The following is a 10,228-nucleotide window of genomic DNA, read 5'->3' as shown; positions in this document are numbered from 1 at the left end:
ATAGAAAATGTGTCTCAAGTCAAAGCCAGGCTGTCAGATTTTCATAGGTAGCATGTTAACCAGACACAGTTTTGATGTTTTGTGATTATGAAGCACAGAGAAGTATCTTCTACATAGTCAGTCCACATTTTTACCAGTTTAGTTCTCCATTTGTTGGTATGATGCTAGTCACTCACTCACTCACGCACTCGCTCACTAATATTTGTTGAGTTTAGCTATATACGAGGAATAGGATGCCAGATAAAACACAGGACACGCAGTTAAGTTTGAATTTTGGATAAGCAAATAGCTTTTTGGTATTGTTTTTGTTTTCATGCTAAACCTGGCAACCCCAGCTAGGAACTATGCTGGCTTCTGGGCATATACAAATAAATCATATCTGAATTCTGCCCTCAACGAGCTCACTGTCTAACATGAAGACAAGACATGAACTCAAATCACTTTTTTTTTTTTTTGAGAGAGAGCACACACAGGGGGTTGGGGGCAGAGGGAGAGGGAGAGACAGAATCTTAAGCAGGCTCCATGCCTAGCATAGAGCCTGACCCAGGGCTCAACTTCACGACCCTGAGATCATGACCTGAGCTTGCCCCTAACTAATGTAGCCACCGAGGTGCCCCTGAACTCAAATCATTTTAATGCAAATCTCTCTGAGAGGTACCCATAACGTGTTACAGAGATCAGTATTAAAGTGGCAATGTCAGCAGATTTTTCTGACACCATATACAGATGTAATGGGACCCTCTTGGGAATTGCCGTGCATGAGCTGAAGACCCCTGACAAGGTCACTGAAAGATTTTTCTTTCTTCCAGGAAGCAGATGAGATGAACAGGCTGTGGGGTTATTGTTCTTAAGGCCAAGCGTGCCAAGGTTGCTGGATTCCTTCTCTCTATAATGCTCTTTTTTCTTTAAAGCTGTTTTTGTATAAGAATCATGTTATGGTGCTTTCTCCTTTATACGTATCTTCCTTCTGAATTGGGGAGAAATTAATCTGTTAGTGTCTAACCCAGTAAAAGAATATTGTGAAGGGACGCCACCACAGGTCCTTTAATTTGGCCTAGAGTGAAGTACTAAAAAGAGCTGAAACACATTCTACCCGCCCCGGTCATCCGGTTACACCCGCAGGGGTTGGGCAACAACCAATTCCCCCTGCTGTCTACCATCTTAGCCAATGCAGCCTATCATTTATATCCTCACTCGGGCACCTTCAGCTGTTGGAAAAGGCTGCAGCCCTCCAGGCAAATCCTGGCACTGGAATTAATTGGGGCTAGAGAATGAGAGAAATCCTTCAACCTGCCCCAGTCTCTTGGTTTCTCTCTCACTGTGATCAAGAATTCCAATATGATCTTGCCTGAGAGTGGGGAGTGAAGGGCCGTGGCACAGAGGGAACAGTCCCCATTTGAAAGGTCCTAAAACAACAAGTTAAGGTCATAAACGTAATAGAAGCAGAAGGGGCCTTTGTATGTTTGAGAAAACAGATTGAAACTAGAAACCAAACCTCAGTAGCCCTAAGCATAATCTCTCAAGAGTGAGGCTAATGAAACCACAGTCATCAAAGTGAATAGTGGACCCAGATACGAAGTCACTGATGGCGCTGTGGCCACCAGTTGAAACTCAGCATAACTGGGAGTGCCACCTGTTCATCTTCTAACGTACCACGTGATGTCCACCATTTTCCTCTCCTGCCCTGGCTCACTGTGGCAACGCTTCCTCTAAGCCACTGAGACTAATGAGCCCCAGATACTCATTAGAGACAGCCCCTATAGCACATCTGCCAAATTAGCCTACCTCAGAGGTCATCCCAAAGGTGAAGATCAGCTTTGGCCTCAACCTGCGCCATGCTGTATTCACAGTATTATAAAGACGATATAAATGATCATCACCAACATGTATTAAGCACCTACTATGTGCAGTCCCTATGCACACAGTTTTACATACATTGTCTAAATTTTCTTTACAACCTGACCTTGTAAACTCAATCTTATTCTACCCATTTTATAGATGAAGAAACAGCCTTAGAGAAATTAAGTTGTTCACTGCCACTGGTGAGAAGGAGTTTGACTCTAGGTCTGTCTGACTCCAAGCTTGGGCTGCCTTGGTTGCTCAATGCCCTTTTTAGTAGTTTCTTCCCAGAAACAGCCTCTGAGATAAGGATTTAAGAGCAAGTAGTTTATTTAGGAGGCAATCCCAGGAAGAGTGGAAAGGGAGTAGGAAAAAGTAATATAGTGATGGAAAGAAAGCCAATAGACCATGTGTTATCAAGCCACTAATCCCTAAAGTGCAGTCATGCTGGAGGACTCCAGGAGACAGGGTAGAACACACCTAAGAATTGTCCCAACCTGAGGGATGAGGAAGCTCTTCATCATCGGCTACGGGTGCTTCCTCACCAATTTCCTGTCTGTCATTGACTAAGGATTGTTTCCAGAGGCATTGACTTACTGGCATTTCCAGCTTGACTGGCTTAAGGCCTGAGATTTCTCCTTTTGCTGCAGAAAAAATGCTCTCAGGTAGAAAGTCATGGATGTTTACAAGAAGCAGCCTTTGAAGGCATTTGCATGGGGTACCACCAACATCTGCTACAATGCCTTATAGAGAGTTTAATAAAACAAAAGTTTAGCATTTTCATCACAGTTGTTTCTTTCCTTGGGTCAGGCACAAGTCAGTAGGGGCTGCAGGGCAGTAAGTGACCAACACCATGTGTGTTCAAATCACACTTGACCCTCAAACCTGGCACATTGTCCCAAACCAACAGTTTCTTCCTTATGATGAGATCATTCCAAAGGGGCTTTCTTGGTCCTTGCTGCTAATAGACCCTTGTCAGATCCATCCCATTGGCCTTCCTCTCATGACCAGAAATATTTGAATCCTAGGATGATCTCAGTTAAGCTGTCAACCTGAGACCCCTGTAAGATATGGTTTATATTTCTCCTTTAAAAAGAAAAACATTCAGGAAGCAATAAAATCAAGATTTTATAAAGAAAAAGAAGTGGGCTCTTTCTTTCCTAAATTAGGCTATTTTGATTAAAGTGAAGACTGCATATACATTTAAAGCTTCAGTGGGAAATGCAAAGATTATGGCTCAATTCCATGTTCTCTGTGCTTCATGCCCTTTCTCTCCATGATACTGTTCAATCAGGTAGTTTCTCTAACTATCCTTAGTTAACCAACATCCAAGATCGACAGGGCCCTGCAACAGAAGGAGCTGGACAATCACATGTGAAAAGTTGGTTTTGAATTAGGTATATGAATAGGATTCTTAACCTGAAATCCTTGGAGAGGTTCCTGAATGTTTCTGATAATTATATATACATATACATATACATATACATATATATACATACATATATATGTATGTATATATACGAAATGTGCACATTAGCATTTTTCTGGGGAAAAAATAGAAAGCTTTTAGCAAATTCCCAAATTATATATGATCAAAAAAGGTTAAGAACCCTTGGGTTATTAATAATTCCAGAAGGTGCTGAATGGCTTGAGGAAAAGCAACAGGGCAGCCTTGGATCTTCCTAAGCAGAACTGAGCTCATTCTTCCAACATTTATTTTATAATCCAGTCTACAGCTTCTTTCTTTTTGAATCTTTTATCCTGGCTATAAATCTTAACTGGGTTTTTAGATTTTCATATACTTTGCAACTTTGGTGGTTCTATAAACTGGAGCTTGGTTAACATGAACAAAGACTTTCATACTTCAGAAGTGAGCCAATGGGAAAAGCCATAGGCCCAATGCTCTAAATTATAAAACATTGCCTAGACCAGGCAGAGTCACTAACCATGACACTACAAAAGACCTAAAGTTCCATATTAGGCTCAGAGGGCTGAGTCCTGAATAATCCTAATAACAGACCATCAAAATATATAAAGCAAAACTGACAGAACTGAAGGGAGAAATAAACAGCCATATAATAATAGTTGGAGACATGAATACCCCACTTTCAATAATGGATACAACAATTAGAAGATAAATATAGGACTTAAGTAACACAATAAACCAAGTAAATCTAACACATATACAGAATCAAAAATAAAACTGGAAAGGTCACAAATTTGTGGAAATTAAACAACATACTCTTAACCAATTGATCAAAAAAGAAATCACAAGAGAAATTAGAAAACACAAACAGAACATACCAAAACTTAAGGGATACAGTGAAAGTAGTGCTCAGGGAAAAATTTATAGCTACAAATGCTTACATTAAAAAACAAGAAAGATCTGGGGCACTTGGATGGCTCAGTCAGTTAAGCATGTGACTCTTGATTTTGGCTCAGGTCATGATCTCAGTGTCATGAGATCGAGCCCCGCAATGGGCTCTGTGCTCAGCGCAGAGTCTGCTTGAGATTCTCTCTCTCCTTCTCCCTCTACCTCTCCCCCTGCTCAAGTGTGCCTTCTTTCTCTTTCTCTAAAAATTAAAAAAAGATCACAAATTAACCACCTAACTTTATAATTTAAGGAACTAAGTAAGAAAGAAGAAAAAACTGAAGCTGAAGCTAGCAGAAGGAAAGAATAATAACTAAAGCAGATATAAATGAAATAGAGAATAGAAAAACAGTAGGGAAATCAATGATTCTTCAAAAGATCAAAACTGATAAACCTTACCTATATGGACTAAGGAAAAAAGAGAAAAGACTGAAATTACCAAAATCAGTAATGAAAGTGGAGACACTACTACTGATTCTACAGAAATAAAAAAAATATTTATAAGATAGTATTATGAACATATTGGATAACCTACATGAAATGGGACAAATTCCCAGAAATCAAGACCAAGATTAAATCATGAAGAAATTGTAAATCTGAATAGACCTATATCTAATAAAGAGATTGAGTGAGCAATCAAAAATCTCCTAACAAAGATAAGTACTGGACCTGAGGGCTTCACTAGTGAATACTACAAACATTTAAAGAAGAACTAATATTAATTCTTCTTAAACTTCTCCAAAAAACTGAAGAGAAGAGGACCCTTCACAATACATTTTATAAGACCAGCATTATTCTGATATCAAAGAAAGACAGTACAAGAAAACTATAGATCAATATCCCTTGTGAATATTGATGCAAAAATCCTCAACAAAATACAAGCAAAATGATTTCAGTATTACATTAAAAGGATTATACACCATGACCAAGTGGGATTTATTCCTGGATGCAAGGATGGCTCAACACATGAAAAATGGTCAATATAATATACCACATTAACAGAATGAAGGGAAAAAACCCACATGATCATCTCAACTGATGCTGAAAAAGCGTTTGACAAAATTCAACATCCTTTTATGATAAATACACTCAACAAAACAGAAATAGAAGGAGACTACTTTGAGGCATTTGAGTGGCTCAGTTGGTTGAGCGTCCAACTCTTGGTTTCAGCTCAGGTCATGATCTCGCAGTTGTGGCATCAAGTCCTGTGTTGGGCTCTGCGATTGGTGTGGAGTCCACTTCAGATTCTCTCTTCCTCTCCATCCCACTCACATACTCTCTCTCAAATAAATAAATAAAATCTTAAAAAAAAGAAGGAAACTACTTCAACATAATAAAAGCCATATATAAAAACCCATAGAGAACATCATACTCAATGGTGAAAGACTGAAAGCTTTTCCTTTAAGATCAGGAACATGCAACAATGCCCATGTTCGCCACTTCAACATAGTACCAGAAGTTCAAGCCAGAGCAATTAAACAAGAAAAAGAAATAAAACACATTCAAATTGGAAAGGAAGAAGTAAAATAATCTTTGTTCACAGAGTGTGTGACCTTATATGTAGAAAACCCTAAAGACTGTATCAAAAAAACTGTTAGAACTAATAAATGAATTCAACAAAGTAGCAGGATACAAAGTCAACACACAAAAATTAGTTGCATTTCTATACAACTAATAAGGAACAACCTGAAAATGAAATTAAGAAAACAATTACATTTACAATAGGCTTCAAAAAGAATAAAACACTCAGGATTAACTTAATCAAGGAGGTGAAAGATGTACAATGAAAACTTCAAAACAATGATAAAAGAAATTAAAGACAAATAAATGCAAACACATCCCATGTTCATGGATTGAAATAACTTAATATTGTTAAGATGTCAGTATTACCCAAAGAGATTTACAGCTTAGTCCCTATCATAATCCAGGTGACAGTTTTTGCAGAAATAGAAAAACTCTTCCTAAAATTCATATGGAATCTCAAGGGACCCTGAATAACCAATATAATCTTGAAAGAGAACAAAAAACTGGATGGTTCACACTTCCTGATTTCAAACTTATTACAAAGCTACTGTAATAAAAATAGTGTCGTATTGGGATAATGGCAAATATACAGAGCAATGGAATTGATAATCCAGAAATAAACCCTCACATATATTGTCAAATGGTTTTTGACAAGGGACCATTCAATGGAGAAAGGACAGTTTTCCAAACAAATAATGCTGGGAAAATTGGATAGCTACATGCAAAAGAAAGAAGTTGGATACTTACCTGACACCATACACAAAAATTAACTAAAAAATAGATCAAAGATCTAAATATAAGACTTCAAACTATAGAAATCTTGGAAGAAAACCTAAGGCAAAAGTTTCATGACATTGGCTTTGTCAATGATTTCTTAGATATGGCACTAAAGACACAGGCAATAAGAGAAAATGGACAAACTGAAAACTTCATGAAAATAAGGTTTTGTACATCAAAATACAATATCAAGAAGTAAAAAGGCAACCCACAGAATAGGAGAAAATATTTAAAAATCACATATCTGATAAGATATTCATATCCAGAATATGTAGAGAACTCCAAAACTCATCAACATAAATACAAACAACCCAGTTAAAAAATGGGCAAAGGACTGTTGATGGGAATGCAAACTGGTGCAGCCACTCTGGAGGTTCCTCAAAAAGTTGAAAATAGAACTACCTTAACCCAGCAATTGTACTACTAGGTATTTACCCAAAGGATACAAACATAGTGGTCCGAAGGGGCACCTGCACCCCAATGTGGGTTTTTTTTGTTTCTTTTTTTAAAGATTATTTATGTATTTGAGAGAGAGAGATAGCACAAGCATGGGGAGGGGCAGAGGGAGAGAGAGAAGCAGACTCCCCACTGAGCAGGGAGCCTGATGTGGGGCTTGATCCCAGGACCCTGGGATCATGACCTGAGCAGGAAGCAGACGCTTAACTGACTGAGCCACCCAGTTGCCACTGCACCCTGTTGTTTATAGCAGTATTATCAGCAATAGCCAAACTGTGGAAAGAGCCCAATGTCCACCCACTGATGAATGGATAAAGAAGATGTGGTATATATACACAATGGAATATGACTCAGCCATAAAAAGAATGAAATCTTGCCATTTATAACGATGTGGATGGAGCTCGAGTGTATTATGCTAAGTGAAATAAGTCAGTCAGAGAAAGACAAACACCATATGACCTCATTCATATGTGGAATTTAAGAAATAAAACAGATGAACATATGGGAAGGGGGGAAAAGGAGAGAGGGAAACAAACTATAAGAGCCTCTTAACAATAGACAACAAACTGAGACTGATGGAGAGCAGTGTGTGGGGGATGGGCTAGATGGGTGATGGGTATTAAAGAGGCACTTGTTGTGATGAGCACTGGGTGTTGTATGTAAATGATGAATCACTGAATTCTCTAGAAACCAATACTGGACTGTATGTTAACTAAAATTTAAATTTAAAAATGGGCAAAGGTCTTGAATAGACATTTCTCCAAAGATACATAAATGACCAATAAGCACATGAAAAGATATTCAACATTACTAATCATTAGGGAAATGAAAATAAAAATTACAATGAGATACCACCTCACACCCACTAGGATGGCTACTATAAAAAACAAACAACAACAACAACAACAAAACAAATGGAAAATAAGTTTTGGGGAGAATGTGGAGAACATGGAATGGTATCACTGTTGGTGGGAATATAAAATGGTACAGCCATGTGGAAAAGAGTATGGTAGTTCCTCAAAAAATTAAAAATAGAATTACCATATGATGGTATATACCCTCCAAAATTGAAAGCAGGGTCTGGCAGAAATATTGGTATACCCATGTTCACAGCAACAATATTTACAATAGCTAAAATGTGGAAGCAACTTAAATGTCCATCAACAGATAAACAAAATGTGGTATATACATACAATGAAATATTATTTTGCCTTAAAAAGGAAGGGAATTTTGACATATGCTGTAAGATGGATGAACTTTTGAAGACAAGTGAAATAAGCCAGTCACAAAGGAATATTCTATGATCTTGTTTTGTTTTGTTTTTAAAGATTTTTATTTATTTATTTGACACAGAGAGAGAGAGAGAGAGCACAAGCAGGGGGAGTGGCAGGCAGAGGGAGAGGGAGAAGCAGGCTCCCCACGGAGCAGGGAGCCAAACCTAGGGCTTGGGGCTCCATCCTAGGACTCCACCCCAGGACCCCAGGATCATGGCCTGAGCCCAAGGTAGACGCTTAACCTACTGAGCCACCCAGGCGCCCCTCTATGATCTTGTGTATACGAGGCACTTTATCAAAATCAGAGAGACAGAAAGCAGAATGGTGTTTGCCGGGGCTTCCTGGGCGTGGGGTGGATGGAATGGGGAGTTGTTTAATGGGTAGGCAGTTTGACTTTCATAAGATGAAAACAGTTCTGGAGATGATGGTGGTGACGTTGCACATTATGAATGTATTTAGTACCACTGAATTGTGCACTTAAAAATGGCTAAGATGTATATTTTATGTTTTGTGTATTTTACCACAGTAAAAAAAAAGGTGAGAAAATAAAGACAAAAAACACTGGAAGCTATTACCTTAAAAGCTAAAAAAGAGGGGAAAAAGGGGAAAACCAAAAAGCAGACAAACAAAAAGGAGGGGGAGGAGCATAAAATTCCAAACAGTAGGAAAATGGCACACCAGGCAGCCATTTTGTAATTGTAAATTACTGAGAATCGATGTTGATATTAAAACTCTCATGTTACAATAATATGCATCATATCATCTTGTTGTTTTAATATATTTATACATATATATATATATACAGTTGGGAGAAATCAAGAAGGGAATGCACCAAACTGCTAAGAGTGGTACTCTCTGGGATTATGGATGATTTTTGATTTCTTATCTCTATTTTCTAAAATAAGCATGTATTAAGAAAAATCAGTGTAAGTTTCTAAAAATCAAGTCAACTTAAGGAAAAAACTTTGTAATCCCAAGTTAACTATGTTAAACACTTACAGGAGAGGGATGAAGAAGGGAGAGGTTTTCAAGTCTAATTCAATACAAAGCTAAATTTATTAAATACCTAGTTTCCCCAAATCAGTATGATTTTAGGTTTTGGATTTTTATTTTAACTAAGACTTTCAAAACGTAGCTCTTCTTCCTATTAAAAATGTAATCAGTTGGGTTATTTAATTTCTCCCCAATTCGATTTAAAACATTAACCCAAAACTCAATGTCTTAAACACTAAAGACTAATTCCCATTAAAAACCGTGAAGCATGCTAATATAGGAACACTGAGTCATTCTTCATTAACAGTAATTACCTCGATTGAAGAGTAAACAACTATGCATGGAAGTAAAACAAAAATCCCAATTAATGAGCATCATTCTGAGATCAAGGGCCACAGTGAATAATTTTGAAATTGCCATCAGAATTACGCAAAGATAACCAGACCGAGGATTGATTTTTATTGACTATCAAAAACAAAGTCATTCAAAATAGCACACAAAACACAGAACGAACCAATTCCTTCTAAAACCTAACCGCCCTCTTCCTCAGTCCCTTCCTCTGGCCCTGGAGAATGCCTGTCGCCACTTCCCCCCGGCTCGTGCAGGGCACCTGTCCTGCACCAGACGCCTTCGCAAAAGGACAGTGAACTCAATTCTTTCAGGTGTTCAGGGGTGGGACTCCTCAGCCCCGCGCACACTCCGAGCCGCTCCCGGCCGGCCCCGCCCCTCCCGGCCGGCCCCGCCCCTCCCGGCCGGCCCCGCCCCCCTCCCCCCCGGCCCCGTCCCGCCCTGCCCCGCTCGCATTCTGTGGGCTTCTCCCACGCTCCCTGCGTGTGTGTGACGAGCAGGCGGCTGGGAGGGGTCGACTGCGCACGCCCAGAGCGGTGCGCTGGGAGTACTGGAGAGGCCTCGGCTGCACTCCCGAAACTATGAGGCGCGGGATTCGGCGGGCTCCTTCCCGGAAGCGGAAGCTTGGGGGGCGGGCCAAGGGGGG

The sequence above is a fragment of the Callorhinus ursinus genome, unplaced genomic scaffold (genome assembly GCF_003265705.2).
Source record: "Callorhinus ursinus isolate GAN/ISIS: 27379988/994484 unplaced genomic scaffold, GSC_fseal_2.0 scaffold1, whole genome shotgun sequence".
In the NCBI taxonomy this organism is placed as follows: Eukaryota; Metazoa; Chordata; class Mammalia; order Carnivora; family Otariidae; genus Callorhinus; species Callorhinus ursinus.
Note: the sequence above shows the minus strand (reverse complement) of the source record.